Source organism: Zalophus californianus, chromosome 12, assembly GCF_009762305.2.
Source record: "Zalophus californianus isolate mZalCal1 chromosome 12, mZalCal1.pri.v2, whole genome shotgun sequence".
In the NCBI taxonomy this organism is placed as follows: Eukaryota; Metazoa; Chordata; class Mammalia; order Carnivora; family Otariidae; genus Zalophus; species Zalophus californianus.
In genome coordinates this window covers 5149298-5167155 of record NC_045606.1, presented here as the reverse complement: position 1 = coordinate 5167155, position 17858 = coordinate 5149298, and positions in this window count along the sequence as shown.

Below are 17858 nucleotides of genomic sequence, written 5' to 3'. Positions count from 1 at the left end.
TCTGGGTAATTTGTCATTTTATTATTTAGTTTTAAGAACTCTTTATATATTCTGGACATTGATATCTTATCACATATATGCTTTACAATATTTTCTCTTAGTCCATGGGTTGTCTTTTTGCTTTCTGGTTGAGTCTTGTGAAGCACAAAAGTTTTCAGAGTTTATGAAATCCAGTCTGTCTACTTTTTCTTTTGTTGCTTGCGCATTCTTCATGTTACATCCAAGAAGCCACTCTCTAACTGAAGGCCATGAAGATGTACTCCCGTATTTGTTTTAGGAGTTTTATACTTCAAGGAGTTTTATTTTTTTGAGAATTGTTTAATATAATTGATAAATACATGGGAGCTTTAAATATAAGACAAAACTTCTTTCATTTTAGCCTATAAATCACTTGGAATTATTTTTGCACATAATGTAAAGAGTTGAAATTCATTCTTTTGCATATGGACATCCAGTTGTCCCAACACTGTTTTTTGAAACAACCATCCTCTCTCCAGGGTAGTCCTTGGTACCATGCAAAAATACAATTGACCTTAAATGGTTATGAATGGTTTATCTGTGGACTCTCAACTCTATCCTATTGAACTATATGCCTACACTTCTGCCAGCACCACACAGTCTTACTGTAGCTTTCTAATAAGTTTAGAAATTGGGAAGTGTGAGTCCTCTAACATTATTCTTCTTTTCAAGAGTGTTTTGGCTATTTCGGCTTCTCTGCATTTTGACATGAATTTTAAGATCAGTCTGCCATTTTCTGCATGAGAGCAGGTGAAATTTTGATACAGATTGATTGAATCTGTAGATGAATTTGGGAAGCATTGCCATCTTACAAACAATTAAGTTCTGATTCATGTTTTGTAATTTTGGCATACAAGCTTTATATGTCTTTGGTTAGATTTTTATGTGTTTTATTTTTTGATGTTATTGTAGATGGAGTTGCTTTCTTAATTAATTTTCAGATTGTTCATCACTACTGTATAGAAATATAATTGATTTTGAGGCACCTGGATGGTGCAGTCAGTTAAGCGTCTGGCTCTTAGTTTCAGGTCAGGTTGTGATCTCAAAGTTGTGAGATCGGGCCCCGCGTCAGGCTCCACACTCAGTACAGAGTCTGCTTAAGACTGTCTCTCCCTCTCCCTCTGCCCCTGCCCCCATTCTCAAAATAAATAAGCTTTTAAAAAAAGAAATATAATTGATTTTTATATTGATCTTGTATCCTGCCACCTTGCTCAACTTGTGTATGAGTTCTAATTATTTTATATTGGATTCTTGAGGATTTTCTATATACAAGGTATATAGCAAATATCTGCAAATAAAGGTAACTTCACTTTTTCCTCTCCAATCTGAGTGGCTTTTATTTCTTTTGTTTGCCTAATTGGCTTGGCTGGAACCTCCAGGACAATGCTGAATCAAAGTGGTAAGAGTGGACATCTTTCTCATTCATGATCTTAGGGGAAAGCATTCGTTTTTTTTTCACCATTAAGTATGATGTTAGGTGTGGGTTTGTCATAGATGCCTTTTTATCAGGTTAGGGAAGTTTACTTTATTCTTCATTTGTTGAATACTTTCATCATGAAGAAGCAATAGGTCTCGTCAGATGCTTTTTCTTCATCTATCAAGGTAATCATGTGCTTTATTTTGTCCTTTATCGATATGGTACCTAACAGTGACTGACTTTTCCCACGCTACACTTACCTGGTCTCCTGAGATGAATCCCATTTGGTTATGATGTATCTCCTTTTAATAGTAGATTTAGTTAACTTGCATTTTGCTGAGGATTTTGGTGTCTTTATTCATGAAAGGTATTGACCTATAGTTTTCTTGTAATGTGTTTGTCTGGTATGGGCATCAGGGTAATATTGCCCCATATAATGAACTGAGAAGTTTTCCCTCCTCTTCTGTGTTTTGGAAGAGTTTTTGAAGGATTGGTATTCATTATTACTGAAACGTTTGATAGAATTCACCATTAAAACCACCATGCCTATGCTTCTCCTTGTGAAAAGCTTTTAAATTACCAATTCAATCAGGATGCCTGGATGGCTCAGTCGGTCAAGTGTCTGCCTTCAGCTCGGGTCATGATCCCAGGGTCCTGGGATTGAGTCTGCATCAGGCTTCTTGCTCCATGGGGAGTCTGCTTCTCCCTCTGCCTCTGCCTCTGCCTCTGCCACCTGCTCGTTCTCTCTCTCTCTCTCAAATAAATGAATAAAACCTTTAAAAAATAAATTACCAATTCAATCTATTTATTTGTTAGAAGTATATTCAGATATTCTATTTCTTCTTCCATCACTTTTGGTAATTGGTGTCTTTCTAAGGATTTGTCCGTATGTCTACATTATCTAATGTGCTGGCCATCCTAGCAAGAAGTATTTAATGATGCATTCTATGAGCAAATATCTACTGAGTCTTATCATATGCCAGGGACAATGCTAGATGTTCCAGATTCAAGATTTTAAAAGATAGTGTGCTTGCCTTTAAAGAACTCCCAGTCTAAGGAGGGAGAAAAACACAAAGAAGTAAAACCTTGTGGGTGGTAAGTGCTAGATCAGAGTTTGAGAAAAACTTGGAGCTTGGGTGAAAAGTAATGAACTCTGCCTGAATAACCAGAAAAAGAAGAGAAGAGGAAGCAAGCTGGATTTTGGAGAAGAGGTGTTTGCTTGAATACAAGAAGCCAGGCCATCCCAGAAGGAAGAAGACAGCCCCATGCTGGCACTGTGCAGGAGCTATTCCCCAGTGTACTGCATGGGCAGCCCTTGCAACACCAGCCCCCCATAAATCGTATGGCACAGTGTTGCCTCCGGTGGTATCCAAATAACTGACAAAGCTTGGCATCAACCTGCTCCCCCTCCACCTCCTTTCCTTAACTTAGGAGATCACTCCAACAAGTTACTTCATAAGCCAGAAAACCTAACAATCGCTGGACCCCGAGCAAGCGTGCAAATGGAGGCTCACTTACCCTATGTCTAAAATATCAGCACTTACAAATTAGGTTCAACAATTATGAAAGAGAATGCTCTTTCTGTCCCCTTACTTTTATAAAGGTAGCTTGGTAAGGACCTCAAGGGTCTCAGGGCTTATCAGATGTCTTGTCATTCCACATCAGAATGAGTCACAGGCAGGGCTGGGAGCCAGCCCCTGATGCCCAGCCCTCAGCTGGACCATCTCCCTTCTTGTCCCACCCCTGGTCCATCCCTCACCAGGAGGGTCCTCCGACACCACCATGCCACTGTGTGGGCACCACAGCTTGGAAGTCCAGGTTCTGTCCAGAGTTTCTGAAATCAACCATTTTTTGGACAACTCTAAGGCTCATGGGCACTCACACAGATGGTATGATCCACCACCTGCAAGAAAAATGAAGACAAAAGCCTTCGGCATGCCCTGGAGGTGGACTTGGGGATGCTTGTGAAGAGAAATGTGGGGTCCAGAATGTGGTCTGGAAGGGAATTTGGATTCCAAATGGACATAGCCCCTTGGCTCTGTGCGTTTTTATCCCTGCGTGGGTAGTAGCATGGACAGTGCAGGCAGAACCCATAAAGCAGAGACACCTCTGGACCAGGTAGGGGTAAGGGAGATTCTGTCTAGGAGGCCAACCCAGCAGCTCCTTTACCCTCATACCATCTCCTATCAGAACTCAAGTCTGTGCATCCCACCTCATCTCTCCTTTCTGTCCCAGTGCCACCTCTCAGCCATCTGACACTTCATGTGACCAGAACCCGCAAAGACACACAGCGTCACTTCACAGAAGAATAGCACCTCTGTGAATGTGCTGCATTGAGAAGTTTCGTGTGCTTTCCATGCTGCAAGGATATTAATCCTTTACAGCCTTAGCCCGGAGACTTTGTCACATACCTTGGGGCAAAATTAATTATATAAACGAGGCATCCGGGGCTGAAATAGAATGAAGAGTTTCATTAAAAAATTCCTATGAAGATTCATTTTGTCAGTAAAATATTTGAAGCCTCCGCTAGCTCACACCCTTTAGGACAGCTACGATCAAAACCAAACAAGTGTTGGCAAAGATGTGGAAAAATCAGAATGTTTGAGCACATGCCACAATGTAGATGAATCTTAAAGCTACGTACGTAAGCCAGGTACAAAATGCATACATATATCATGATATATGATAGATGACTATGATACATGGGTGATATTATATATAGTATATTTTCCATTAAATGAGGTAACGAGAGGAGTCAAATTCATGGAGACAGACAGTAGAACGGTGGCTGCCAGGAGGAGGGAGAGGGAATGGGGTGCTATTGTTCAATGGGTGCAAAGTTTCGGTTTTAGGAGCTCAAAGAGTTCTGGAGATGGGTGGGAGAGTGCTTATTCAACAATGCTACTGTGCTTAATGCCACTGAGCTGTATAATTAAAAATAGATAAGACACTATATTAATCAGGGCTATTTAGAGAAACAAACCAATGGGATGTGTGTGTGTGTGTGTGTGTGTATAACATGTATTTATATATAAAGAGATTTGCTATAAAAAAATAAAGAGATCTGTTATAAGACATTGGTTCACACAATTATAGAGGCTGGCAAGCCCCAGACTCTGCAGGATCTAGCAGATATAATTGAGGTCCTTCAGCAAGTAGCTCTGAGCCATCAAAAAAGAGATCATCCTGGTTGGGCTTGTGGGCTTGGAGGTCAGAGAATGAAGTCAGACTCTCCCTCCTGCTGGACTTGAAGAAGCAAGCCGCCATAAGTTGTACAGTTTCGAGGAAAGGGGAATTCTGTCAACCACCAGTGAGCTTGGAAAAGGAGCCCAGACTCTGAGGGGACCCCAGCCCTGGCCAACGTCCTGATCATAGCCTTGTGAGATCCGAGCTGAGGACCCAGCTGAGCCATTCTCCGAATCCCGATCCACCAAAACTGTGAGATAACTTATTTAGCATTGTTTAACCTGCTAAACGGTGGTAATCGGTCATGCAGCAGTAGCACACCAACACAAGAGTGGTGAGCCATTCAGCACCATTAGAGTAGGACCATTTTCATATCACTACACTCACATGTGCAGAAGGGTATCTTCCACAACCCAACCTCTCTTTCTTTTCCATTTTCCGTGATGAAAAAAAAAAAAAAAACAAACACAATCAGGATTTTCTCGATCACTTTCCAGTGAGAACTCAGGCATTCCTGATTTCTGATTTTGCCCCCTGAGTTCCTTCTGATATTCAGGGACTGAGGCAGCATCACAGATGGAGATGGGTAGTGAAGGGAAGGTGTCCATGTGTCTGATCCATGAGGATCTGATGACACATGGACCTAGCTGTGCCTTCTCCACTGTGGGTTTTCTCATCTCCAGGGGCCTCCACACACCACCCACACCACCTCTTGATCAGTGCCCTGAATCTCTGCTCTGATGTCCATGTAGGTGAGAAGTGTGGTCCTCGCCTGGGGCCACCTGAGACTTGGAACACTCTTCAGACCTGTTCTGCCCATGCATACTGCCAACCAACCATACTCACTGCCCCTAGGCCTCATCGGTCTCCAGAAGATGGACACAAGCCCTCTACTCTGGAGCAATTCCCAACTCCCCAGAGAGCTCATCCTTCCCTTAGAGGAGGTGATGCTTCTAGGAGCAGGAAGCAATGCCCTTCAGGACCTATAATCCTCCCCTACCTGCAAGTCTCTTGTCTTCCTCAGTCAGAAGAGTACTTTTGACCCCTTAGTAAGTACAGGGGGGAAAGTAACTTATTCAAGAAGTAGTTCTCAATCTTGTCTTCTACTACACCATAGTATTTGAACTTGCAGAACAAAGAATTTGATTTGCACATGCTCTGGTTCACCAACTCTTAGGAAAGGCAGACCTGAAATCTAGCACCCAATATGGGGAAATTAAACAGGTTTGGTCTCCAACAACAAATAAAATTCGGGGGCTCAAAACACAAAAGTTTGTTTCTCACTCATATAATGTCTGTTTATTGGTAAGACAACCATCCTGGCTGTTCCACACGGTCGCTCAGTATCTCCAGTGTCATGCTAGAGCCGCTTGCACCAGCTTGCAATGGCCAAACGTTGGCATCTCCTCCCAAATCTGTGTTCAGAGACAAACCATGGCCAGCGTGAAATTGGCCTTGGTGGAAGTATTTACACCATGAAATTGGCAAATGCCTCATTCACATGGCCTTTGTTCCCCAGAAGTAGCAAATGTTGTTCAACATTTACCAGCACACCACTGACCACCAGTCTCAACACATGGCCTCCCACGTCATCAATGCAGAGGAGGACAGATCCGGAGCGCAGTGTACCAACGCTTAAACGATGTCACCTGCTTCCAGTAACAGCCCATTGGCCAGAACAAGCCACCTGGCCCTGCCTCACCTCCAGCTGGCAGGGAAATGTGGGGCGGCCCATGGATATGCCATGAGAGTCTCTGTCATGCTGTGGAAAAGTGGGGTGCAGAGAAAGAACATGTCCACTGATGATAGAACATTCCATTCTACCACATCATCTGCATGGATTTCTATGGAAGCACAGAGGGAGAGGTACATTATAAAGACACTTAGAAGGGATATCCAAGAACGGAATACAGAATAAAAAAAAAAAAATCAGAGGCTGCTTGTGACAATTGTTTTCTGAGTTTTAAAGAAATTTAATTTGTATGAAGGATTCTACTCGTTCTGGGGTACTGGACTGCAGAGTGAAGAGGGCTCTTCTAGACTACATTAACTGTTTGGGTGAAGCTACAAGCCAGATGGAAATAGAACAGAGACAGGGCATTGTCCTAGGGAGTGACTAGAGGAATTCTAACTTAGATCAACCGGAATAAGACCTCACCACGCTAGCACTAGAATGGTGGGAAAGAACTAGTCAGGAGCAGAAATTTCATATGCATGGAGAATCCAGTGAGTGGATGTTCCAGGACAAATTATGTCTCTATGAAATAAGCAACGTTGTAATAATTGTCAAATTAGGGGTTTCCTGCAGTGCAATGGTGAAGGTGATGATTAATTGCTTTATTCAGAGCAGGGACCTGCAAGTCCCGAGAAGTCCCTGTTGACTCTAAGATTCAATGACTCCAAAATGGTCATTGTGAGGATAGCAGGGGTGGGGTGGGGATAGTTCTTGGAGATTGCAAAATAAGAAGTTAAGAAAAGGGATAGCAGAGCATGTATGGTCTCCAGAGAAATAAAAAGGTAAAGGGAAATGAAGTCTTGAAACCACAGTCCTGCCCATGCACTAGGGTGGAGTTGGCTCCATGGGGTTGCAGGTGAGTGTTGCGGAGGATGCCCAGCTGGATCCACAGCTGCACCTGCTGTCTGGGATGAGGCTGAGACAGCCCTGCCTACACTTAGGAACCTTCCCCTATTAGGAGCAACATAAGTACAAAAATTACTTCTACTCAAATATTCAGATTACTCAAATGTCCTCCTATGGAAACATGGTATATTCGCGTGCGCAGAGAGGTGAAAACAAATAGTCATGCTATTAAATAGGTTTAGTTGAACCATTTATGATTCATTTATTGTCACATCCCAAAGAGATTGGAAGCCAGTCACGGCTTACTTATTCATCTGGGTGTCCCGTCGCTTCCCTATCAGTCCATCTCTTATTAACTGGGCTTTGTGGTCTGGAACATTTGACCCTTCCCCTCTCCCTGGGTTTGGAGCTGCACTTCTGTTCAGACCAAAGGGCCCAGCATCTGAGTTGCCCCCAAGGGTTTTCATACTAAAGATGCAGGTAGCTTTCCTCACTGGGCCCTGTAGCTGGAAGACCATTAATCCAGGGGAAGGAGACCAGGAAGGCTTGCTGGGCTGTGGGAGTTGTACGTGCAGGCATGACCTGGTCCCGGTCCCTTCGGAGAGCCTTTCAGTCCCCAGGCCTGCAGTTCGCCAGAGTGCCCACCAGACAGAAGTGGCTGCTGTAGATTGTGTCCCACGTGTTCTGAGTAAGAACTTCACTTGCGGGCGCCTGGGTGTCTCAGTTGGTTAAGCGACTGCCTTCGGCTCAGGTCATGATCCTGGAGTCCCGGGATTGAGTCCCGCATCGGGCTTCCTGCTCAGCGGGGAGCCTGCTTCTCCCTCTGACCCTCTTCCCTCTCGTGCTTTCTGTCTCTCATTCTCTCTCTCTCTCAAATAAATAAATAAAATCTTTAAAAAAAAAAAAAAAAGAACTTCACTTGCTCCAGGTCTCCAGGTGGGAGCTGCGGAGGGAGCCCTGCTGGTCTCAGATGGAGATGTGCCAGCCACGTTCTTGCAGATCGTGGTCAAGCCCTGCCCATTTACCCAGTGCTGGGCACACAGTTCCATCCGCCCTTCTTCACACACTCCCTCTGAAGCCAGTGCCTTATTGGCCCTGTGTTGCAGAGGGAGAAGCTCTGCAAGTGCTCAGGCCCAGGTTTTGGCTGCCATGTGGGAGGCACACATCACCAGGGCCACCTCAGCGATGCAGGTGAGATTCGTGGGCACAGACTCATCCAGCCTCACTGAGTCCTGCCTGCGTGCAGAGTGGGACTCCAGCCCCGCATCACCACCTGCAGGCTAGCCCCAAAGCGTGGAGCCTGGACATCTGAGCCTCTGTCCTCCACCCACACCCCACTCCCGGCTGGTTCATTGTCTATTTCAGACCTTCCAGCAATCCATCGGTCTGGTCTGAGCCCGTTCTGTGTCCTGGGTCGCTCCCCACTCCACTCACCTCATGGCACTCTTCCTGGAGGGAAAGACATTGCCTCTACAGCTTGGCCTGGTGTATACAATTAGGAAAAGTGGCATTGAGATTTCGACCCTGGTCCTCAGCCCCTGTCACACACCAACCATGCCTCCCTGTCGTGTTCATACTTGAAACGCTGCTCTGTGCATCCACTGCAAATCTGTTGTGGGAAACTGCGTGGCACGTTCTGTGCCCACAGCAGACATGAGTAGTTACTTCTTGGGCTCCTCCTCACCTGCCAAGGGAGGCCCACAGTCCTCATCACCAAGCCCAGGTGGCCACCATGATGCAGTAGGCTTCACAGGACACCACACCGACCAGCACCCCTGGACTAGGGCCCCTTGCCTCCGACCCCGAGAGAATACAGGCATACCTCAGGGGCATCATGGTTTTGGTTCCAGACCACTACAATCAGCGAATATTGCAATAAAGCAAGTCAAATGAATCTTCTGATGCATCTAAACGTTATGTTTATACTGTACTGTAATCTATGAAGTGTGCAATATCATTATGCCTAAGCAAACAATATACATCTTAATGAATAAACACCATATTGCTAAATAAATGTTAACGATCCTCTGAGCTTTCCGTGAGTCATAGTCCCTGATCACAGATCACCATAATAATCATAATAATAATGAAAAAGTTCGACACATTGCAAGAAGTACCAAAATGTGACACAGAGACACAAAGTGAGCAAATGGTGTGGGGAAAATGACGTGGACGGACTTGCTCGATGCAGGGCTGCCAAAAAATTTTACTTAATAAAAAATACAGTGTCTGTAAAGCACAATAAAGCAAAGCATAATAAGACAAAGTATGCCTGTACGGCTTTTCCAATGATCTGAAATCAGTTTGATTACCTCGTAGAAAATGCTTTTAGAGGGCGCCTGGGTGGCTCAGTTGGTTGAGCAACTGCCTTCGGCTCAGGTCATGATCCCAGAGTCCTGGGATCGAGTCCCGCATCGGGCTCCCTGCTCGGCGGGGAGTCTGCTTCTCCCTCTGACCCTCCCCGCTCTCGTACTCTCTCTCTCATTCTCTCTCTCAGATAAATAAATAAATCATAAAAGAAAATGCTGCTTTTGTACAACGTATTCCTAGTATGTCACCGTCATAAAACATAGGCAAGTATCTCTCCCCCAGGAAAGCTGGATAAACTCTTCCGCCCTTAGTGGCTTCCACTAGGAAATTCACACATTTTAATTGACCAGATTAGTGAATTCACCCCTCAGCGTAGAGACATAGGAAATAGGACAGGGAAATCCCTGGAAATGGCAAGCTGCCCGACCGGGAAGTATGGACAGGGTAGCAGCGGTCCGCCACTGTAGTCTTTGAAAGGAACCCAGGACACAAGCAAGCCTTCTCCTCCCTGGATGCCCCCAGCCACCTGGCAGCCAAAACCCATGTGACTATTACTGTTTTGCTCTTTTGCTCCCAAATTTAGAATCCTAGTGTGTGTGTGTGTGTGTGTGTGTGTGTGTGTGTGTATAAAGATTTCATTTATTTTCTGGTGAGAGAGAGAGAACATGAGTGGGGGGCAGGGGCGGAGGGAGAGGGAGAAGCAGACTCGGCACTGAGCGGGAAGCCCGATGCCTGGCTGGATCCCAGGACCCCGAAATCATGCCCTGAGCCAAAGTCCGATGCTTAACCAAATGAGCCACCCAAGTGCCCCAGAATCTTACTGCTTATGAATGCAAAAGTTATGTAAGCCCACTTTATGTGAATGAAATTGTGTCACATGATTCATTATGTTGGTTTTAAGCAAGAACATTTGACTTATTTATTTGGATTTATCTTTCATCCCTTAATTACAGTCTCTGTTCCAATCAGGTTGTGGCTATAAACTTCATCTAGCTGTTCTTCCTTCTTTTTTTATTTTACTTATTTATTTATTTTGCTTTCAATGTGAACATTTCTAAACAGATACAAAAATAGAGAATAATCGCAAAATGAACTCCCCTTTGCCCATCACCCCACGTCGGCAGCTCACAGCCAGCGTGAACCTTCTCTCCCGCCCATCCTTCGCGCTCCAGATTGCACCAAACAGCCCCCAACACCGGATCATTTCATCCGTACATATTTTAGCATTTCTAACAGATAAATTCTCCCTGACGAAAATAATCACAATCACTCCCCTAAAAATTAACACTGATTCTTTATGCCAGCCAGCCAATATCCGGGCAGCATTCAAATGTCTCTGAATGTGTCTTTTGTTTCTGAGTTTCTTTTTTGAGTCAGCTCCTAAAAATGTCGACACTTGCAGTTGGTTGATAGGGCTCCTAAAGATCTCTGGTTTTTTCCTTGACGTGAATTTGCTGAAGGACCCAGGGTCATGTCTCTGGTAGAGTTTCTGCAAGCCTGCACGTTGCTGAACGCACACATCCTGTGGTGGTGTCCAGCACGTCCCCTGAGCATGCATTTTCTGGGCCTTCCTCTAATTCGGAGTTTTTTGATGAAAATACACAGATCGTTTGTGTGCTTCCCTGGAGTCTGTCTCTCCTTTTGTGATGTTAATATGCATTAAAGATTAGGGCCCAGACCTATTCATTCTTGAGTGAGTGGAGCACAATTGCTTCTTAATTCTTAAATACTAAAAACTAAAAATTAAAAAATACTAGAAAATTAACGTATTTATATATGCTCTCCAAGTTCCAAAAGGATCTGAGGCAAATAAAACATCAAGATACTCCCAGGAGCCCCACCAGCCAACTGGCAACCCCTGGGATCATGATTTTATCCTCATATGCAGAAAGCAGTATCAGCCCAGAAAACCATTTATTGACCCTGATTCTAGTCCCTGACGCTTGCTCCAAAGTAGCAGGGCCTCTGTAACTCTGCCCGTGCTGGGGTCTGGGGAACAAGTTCGAGGTAAGGGCAAGCATAGTGTCACATACCTGTGGACAAGGAGCAGCGGAGAAGCATGGTCAGCCTCTTGAGTGCCAGACACTTGAAATAAAGAGCATAAGGCTCTGAATCTTCATGGACAGGATGCACAGCAAGCAGGTAGGGAAGCACCCTATGATGTCACATGAAGGGAGCTCTTCTTCCAGGAGCCCTGAGTGGAGACTCGGTGATATGTCTATGTCTACTAAGGATTCGGGCATAGTTTTCGCAGCCCCACCTCCTGTGTCCCTCCCACGGTGGACCTAGATTTCCCACAGGGCACTGCTTATTTTAACTTACTTACCTCTTTAAAGACCCTATATCCAGATATGGTCACATCCTGATCTCAAGATAGGAATTTGGGGGAAAGAGAAGGACACAATCAGCCCAGAACAACAGGTAAATGGATTAATAAGGTGTCACCCGGCTGGCTCAGTCAGTGAAGCGTGTGACTCTTGATGTCAGGATTGTAAGTTTGAGCCCCACGCTGGGTGTAGAGATTACTTAAAAACACAATCTTTAAACAAAATAAGAAGAAGAAAAAATAATAATATGTCAGATGATGATGAATACCAAGCAAACATTAGGCAGGGGATGGTGATTAGGAAGCGCAGTTTTAAATATTCTAGTAAGAGAAGATCTCTCTGATAAGGCAACTGCAAGAAAGAACAGGATTAAACCCCATAACTGCAGAAGGAAGAGCATCCCAAGCAGAAAGACCAGGTACGGAGAGAGGAGGTGAGAACACACCTGTCACGTTCAGGGATGAGCAAGGAGCCCACGTGGCCAAGCTGAGCTCCTGGAATGGGTGTCAGTCAAGTGCTGCAGCTGCCGTACCAGCGAGCCAAGGTCCACTACGAAACATCTCAGAATTTTGTGTGCAAGTGGACTTCACACTGGTAGCTTGGAATTGGCCGTAATGGGAGAATGAACACCATGGAAACCGACAAATGGTACAAATCAGGGCCCTTTCACCTGGGGTGCCAGTTAAACATTTGCAGCACACCCGTGGATAACCAGGGAGTATAGTAAGAGGTAAGATAAAAAAAAAAAAAAAATAGCCAGTGGTCAGATCCTGAGGGCTGACAGGCCATTTCGGCGACTTTGGCTTTTGGTCTGAATGAGATGAAGAGTCTTGGGAAGGCTTTGAGAGTAAAGAGGACACTCCTGGATTTTTCTGTTTTAAAAGGATAGCGCTCTGCTGCCCTGCGGGAGACAGACTTTCGGTGGATAACACTGGAAGCAGGCAGACCAGCAAGAAGACTCTTGCCAAAATCCGGGCGGGAGATGACAAGTGTCTTGGATCAGCGCGGTGGAATCAGTCATGTCAAGAACAGCCCGGATTCCAGGACACTTAAATATTTTGGAAGTAGGGACACCAGAATAGGGTGCGGGATATGGGAGAAAGGGAGAGGTTGGGGAGATCTTGAAGACTTTGGTTGGAGCTGCTAGCAGGAGGAATCCCCACCCCCCACTGTGGCGGAGGCGGATTCCTGGGGTAACCGGAAGTTCGAGATGGGCGTGGAGGTCCCCTCAGACTCACGGAGTAGGCATTTGGACAAATACCCCTGCATGTCAAAAGACAGGTCCAGATACACTGTATTTTTCTATCTTAAGTGTGCATTACCTTTATATGCAGAATGAAACAATGGGACTTTCAATACAGCTTAGTATCAGTAAAATGCTTTGGTGGTTAAGTGTTTGCAACCATTCATCACTAGAGGGCAATAAAAATGAATGTTTTCCTATTTAGCAAGCTAAAAGGAGAGCATTAAAGCAAGCCTGATAAAATGATGCGTATTAGGCTAGAGAGTCGGGTGTTTGAACGCAGAATGGCTTCTCCGGTCCGAAAGTGTTGGATGTTGCTGACATTTTCCACTATGGGATCACTTATGTCAGACCAGCCAAGCAGGGAGATTTGCAAACTGACATGTTCAAAGGGAGTGAAAAGTCATACTTGACTTGAGTTAGAGCCACCATTTACTTACTGCGTTTGCCCAAACGGTAGGTAAAACAGTCCCTCTGTTTCTCTGTGGGTTAATGTGCATTTCAGTAGATAAGGAGAACATGGTCAAGCACACCTTCCAACCTCAACAAAAGGCAGAGTGAGGTCATGGCTTTACTGAGGCCCTCACTTAGTTGCCTCTGGCTCTCTACCCACCTCGTTACAGTTTTCTAGAAGGACCTGAGGGACAGAGAAGGGATTAACATGTCACTATCTGCTCCAGGGCCACAGTAAGGCAATGAATAACCAAGGTGGCACATTGAAGGCAGGTCAAAGGTGAGTGAGGAAAGGAAGCAGTGGGGTGGGGGGTGGAGGGGAGAGAGAGTGTGGTTGCTTATGCATGAAGGGAAAGAAAGGCATAAGACCGATCCGGGCAAGATCCAGGGCCCCCAGGAAAGAGAGAATCCCCTAAGGGCAGGCCACACTGCTCCTGAGTCACTGCCCTCCAGCCGGTCCATGGTCATCAACACACATCACTGATGCTCAGGACCACCTTTAGGACGCAGGAGGGGACAGTCAGTCTCCCAGCCGTGCAGTCTGGACATTAGCACATTTCTCTGCATTACCTGGGAGGAGCGTTATCTTCAGGACAAGGAAGGACACAATGATTGACACATTCTGTCCAATCCATGGGTCTCCATGCTCCGGATACAATGTCTGTACTTAACCAATAGTAGTAGTTCTATTTCCCATCAAAGGTGCTAATGTCAAAGGATCTGTATAGAATACACAAAAATATAACATATGTGTTTATATATATATACATACATATATACACACACATATATGTAATATATATCTTTATTTTCTGAAATACTTGAAATGTCCCAGGAATACCAGAAGACAAACACAATTTTTGTTTGATTTTTTACTGGAAGAATCAGAGGCGGACACTTCCCTTGTACTCCAGAAGAAACCAATCTTTAGGTGTGTGCTTGAAAAGTTCTCTCTCAGTAGAAGTTTCCCGCAAGAAAAGGAAAGCCCCCTAAAAGTAATGATGTGGGTTCTATGTCCAGGAGTATACAGAAGAACATAAGAAGCAGAAAAGCATATTAATCATTGTTTCACCATTCACAAATTAATATATGTTATAACAAACCAGTCTAATTGTTGGGGTGTCAGGGTGGCTCAGTCAGCTAGGCATCCAACTCTTAAATTTGGCTCAAGTCATGATCTCGGAGTCTTGAGATAAAGCCCCATGTCGAGCTCTGAGCTGAGAGTGGAGTCTGCTAGAGTTTCTCTCTTTCCATCTCCCTCTGCCCCTCTCCCCTCCACTCTCGCTAAATAAAGAAAAAATAATTTAAAAAAGAAACGTAGTCTAATTGTTTAAAACTGTTTTTCTAGTAGCAGAAAGTGAGCTTTCAAGTAAGATGTTGCCTAGAACCCCAAAGTATGAGTTCATAAAAGGTGGTGTGTTTGGACTGGAGTGGGGAAGAGGCCCAAGCCCCTCAAGCTCAGAGTGATCACAGCATCGCACAGAGCTGTCACTGAGGCTCCATTTTGCAAACTTTATTCTCCTTAGACACAACATGAATATTATGGCTAAAGACCAGATTTGCTTAATGGCCAAGGTAATTTTTTTAAGATTTTTTATTTATTTATTTGAGAGAGAATGAGATAGAGAGAGAGAGAGAGCATGAGAGGGAAGAGGGTCAGAGGGAGAAGCAGACTCCCTGCTGAGCAGGGAGCCCGATGCGGGACTCGATCCCGGGACTCCAGGATCATGACCCGAGCCGAAGGCAGTCGCTTAACCAACTGAGCCACCCAGGCGCCCCTGGCCAAGGTAACTTTTTAAAATCAAGTTCAATCTTGAAAAATATACATATTTTATAATCCAAACTGTGAGGGCCTGGGAATAAGTGAGGAAGTGTTTCTGTGTCCATAATTAGATGGGAATGGCAAGGTATCTACATCATAGCCATGGTTCAGCCAACATATTTACAGGTTAGCACCTAATAGCCAAGCCCAGAATTCTGTTTAGATTCCTCATTTCTGTTCTAAGCACAGTCACTAAGGTTATAAATGGACAACTCATTCTTTTTTCCCGACATCTGAAATATGACTAAGGGATCACCACCTCTAAGAAGATGTGGCAGGCAGGTGCTGAGAACAGAAATGAGGACCCTACGTAGTGTTCGGCCACTGTGGGGGAGAGACATGATCCTGAAGGAACGATGACAGGAGAGCCGAAAGGTGTCCGTACATTGCAGTGAGCTGTTAGAGGCTACACGGAGGGCTGAGCTCAAAGTGGCCAGGACAGTCTACTCACCTGAACTAGCTCACCTCTACGATTTTACTCACATGGTCTTTCAATCTCGGTCCTTCCTTCTTACCAGCTCCGTAAGCGGCCTCTATGTCGAGACCCAGTTAAAATCCTCCAGCTATGATGAGATCAAACCAGAAGTATCCCTTCTGCTGGGTGGAAACTACCCACATGCCACAGGCCAAAGATAGACCATACACATTGCATCGCATGACTGCTTTTGAAGAGAGGTTAAATTTTGTATCATAGACAGGATGTTTCAGAACCATCCCTGGATCTAAGTCAGAGTGCAGATTTAAGGGTTGTCAGCCTGGACATGGGAACCACACTCATGGTTGAGCTGTCTGGTGAGTGTATGTATGTGGGGTGAACAGGGCCAAAGACAGAGATCGGGGGCTCCCTCATTAAAGAACGAGTAGTGAATCAAATGTCAGCAAGGAAATGAGTGAAGGAGTGGTCAGAGGGTAGGGAGATTGGGAAACCCAGCTTCGTGGACAGCAGCGAGGGGAGGAGCACCATCAGTGTCCCATGACAAGTGAGGCTGAGAAATGGGAAGAAAAAGCCACTGGGCCTCACTGCATTCCAGTCTGTGTTTTGTGTGTGAAGAGCAGAGGGACCCACATGATAGGGAGGGCTGGAGAAGGGAAGCTTGCACAGAAATATGGAGTTAGGATCTAGGGACCACAAGTTAAAGAAGCTGGACAATATGAGGAAGGAGCTCAGGGGATGGACATTTAATCCACTGAGCATCATTCTGGAATAGACAAAGAATCACGTCCATGACAATGGGGCATGGCCATCTGCAAGCCCCCTCTTGAGCTCACCTCGCCACTGTAACATCGTCCCAGTTTGGGGTCTATCCTCAGCTTTCCAAGTAGAAACTCAACGTTTTCTGTGAGCCCAGCACTGATTTGATCAAGGGCAATGATTCACATTAACCAAATTCATAAGAGCCAGATGTAGAAACCAGAAAATGCACTTATTCAATTATGATGAGCGTGAGTCACCAGGGCAGTGCTCCACCATAAAACACAGTGAGACTCCTCTATAAACATATCAGAATGGTTGAAATTTATAAGAATGACAACCCAAGTACAGTGAGAGTGTGGATCACTTTGGTCTCTCATACCTTGTTGGTGGGGATGTGAATTGGTACAGCCACTTCGGAAACCTGTGGGTAGCTTCTGCAGCTGGATATATGCTGACTCTGTGGTCCAGTAATTTTATTCCCAGATGTAACACTAAGAGAAGTGAATGCTTGTGTCCACAAAAACACACTCACCAGAATGTGCATAGCAGCTTCATTCATAATAGACAAAAACTAAAACCAACCCAAATATGAATCAAGAATAGACCAGATACTGGGGCGCCTGGGTGGCTCAGTCAGTTGGGCATCTGACTCTTGATTTTGGCTCAGGGCGTGATGTCAGGGTTGGGAGATCGAGGCCCCCATCAGGCTCCACGCACTTCGGGGAGTCTGCTGGGGACTCTTTCTCTCCCTCCCTCCACTCCTCCTCTGTGTGGTCTCTCTCTCTCTCTCTCTGTTTAAAAAAAAGTATAGACTGGATAAATAAATTATGATGTAATCATAAAACAGAATATTGCAGAGCAATACAAAGGACAAATGTCTACTACATGGAACTCCACAGATGGTACACGTGACGTCAGGGATGAATCTCCCAGTAAAATAAGCCATTCACAGAGAATACATAGTGTTTCCTCTGGTGATAGGGAGGGCACAGAGAGCCTTCCAGGATACTGGAAGTGTGTCTGTTCTACATTTTGAGTGAAGGTACACACATTTTAAAAAACTCATGAAGAACTCGGGGCACCTGGGTGGCTCAGTCGTTTAAGGTCTGCCTTCAGCTCAGGTCCTGATCTCAGGGTCCTGGAATCGAGCCCCGCATCAGGCTCCCTGCTCAGCAGAGAGTCTGCTTCTTCCTCTGCCCCTCACCCTGTTCATACTCTATCTCTCTCTCTCTCTCTCTCTCAGATAAATAAAAAAAATCTTTAAAAAAAAATACTCATGAAGAACTTTAAGAATTGCGCGCTTGCC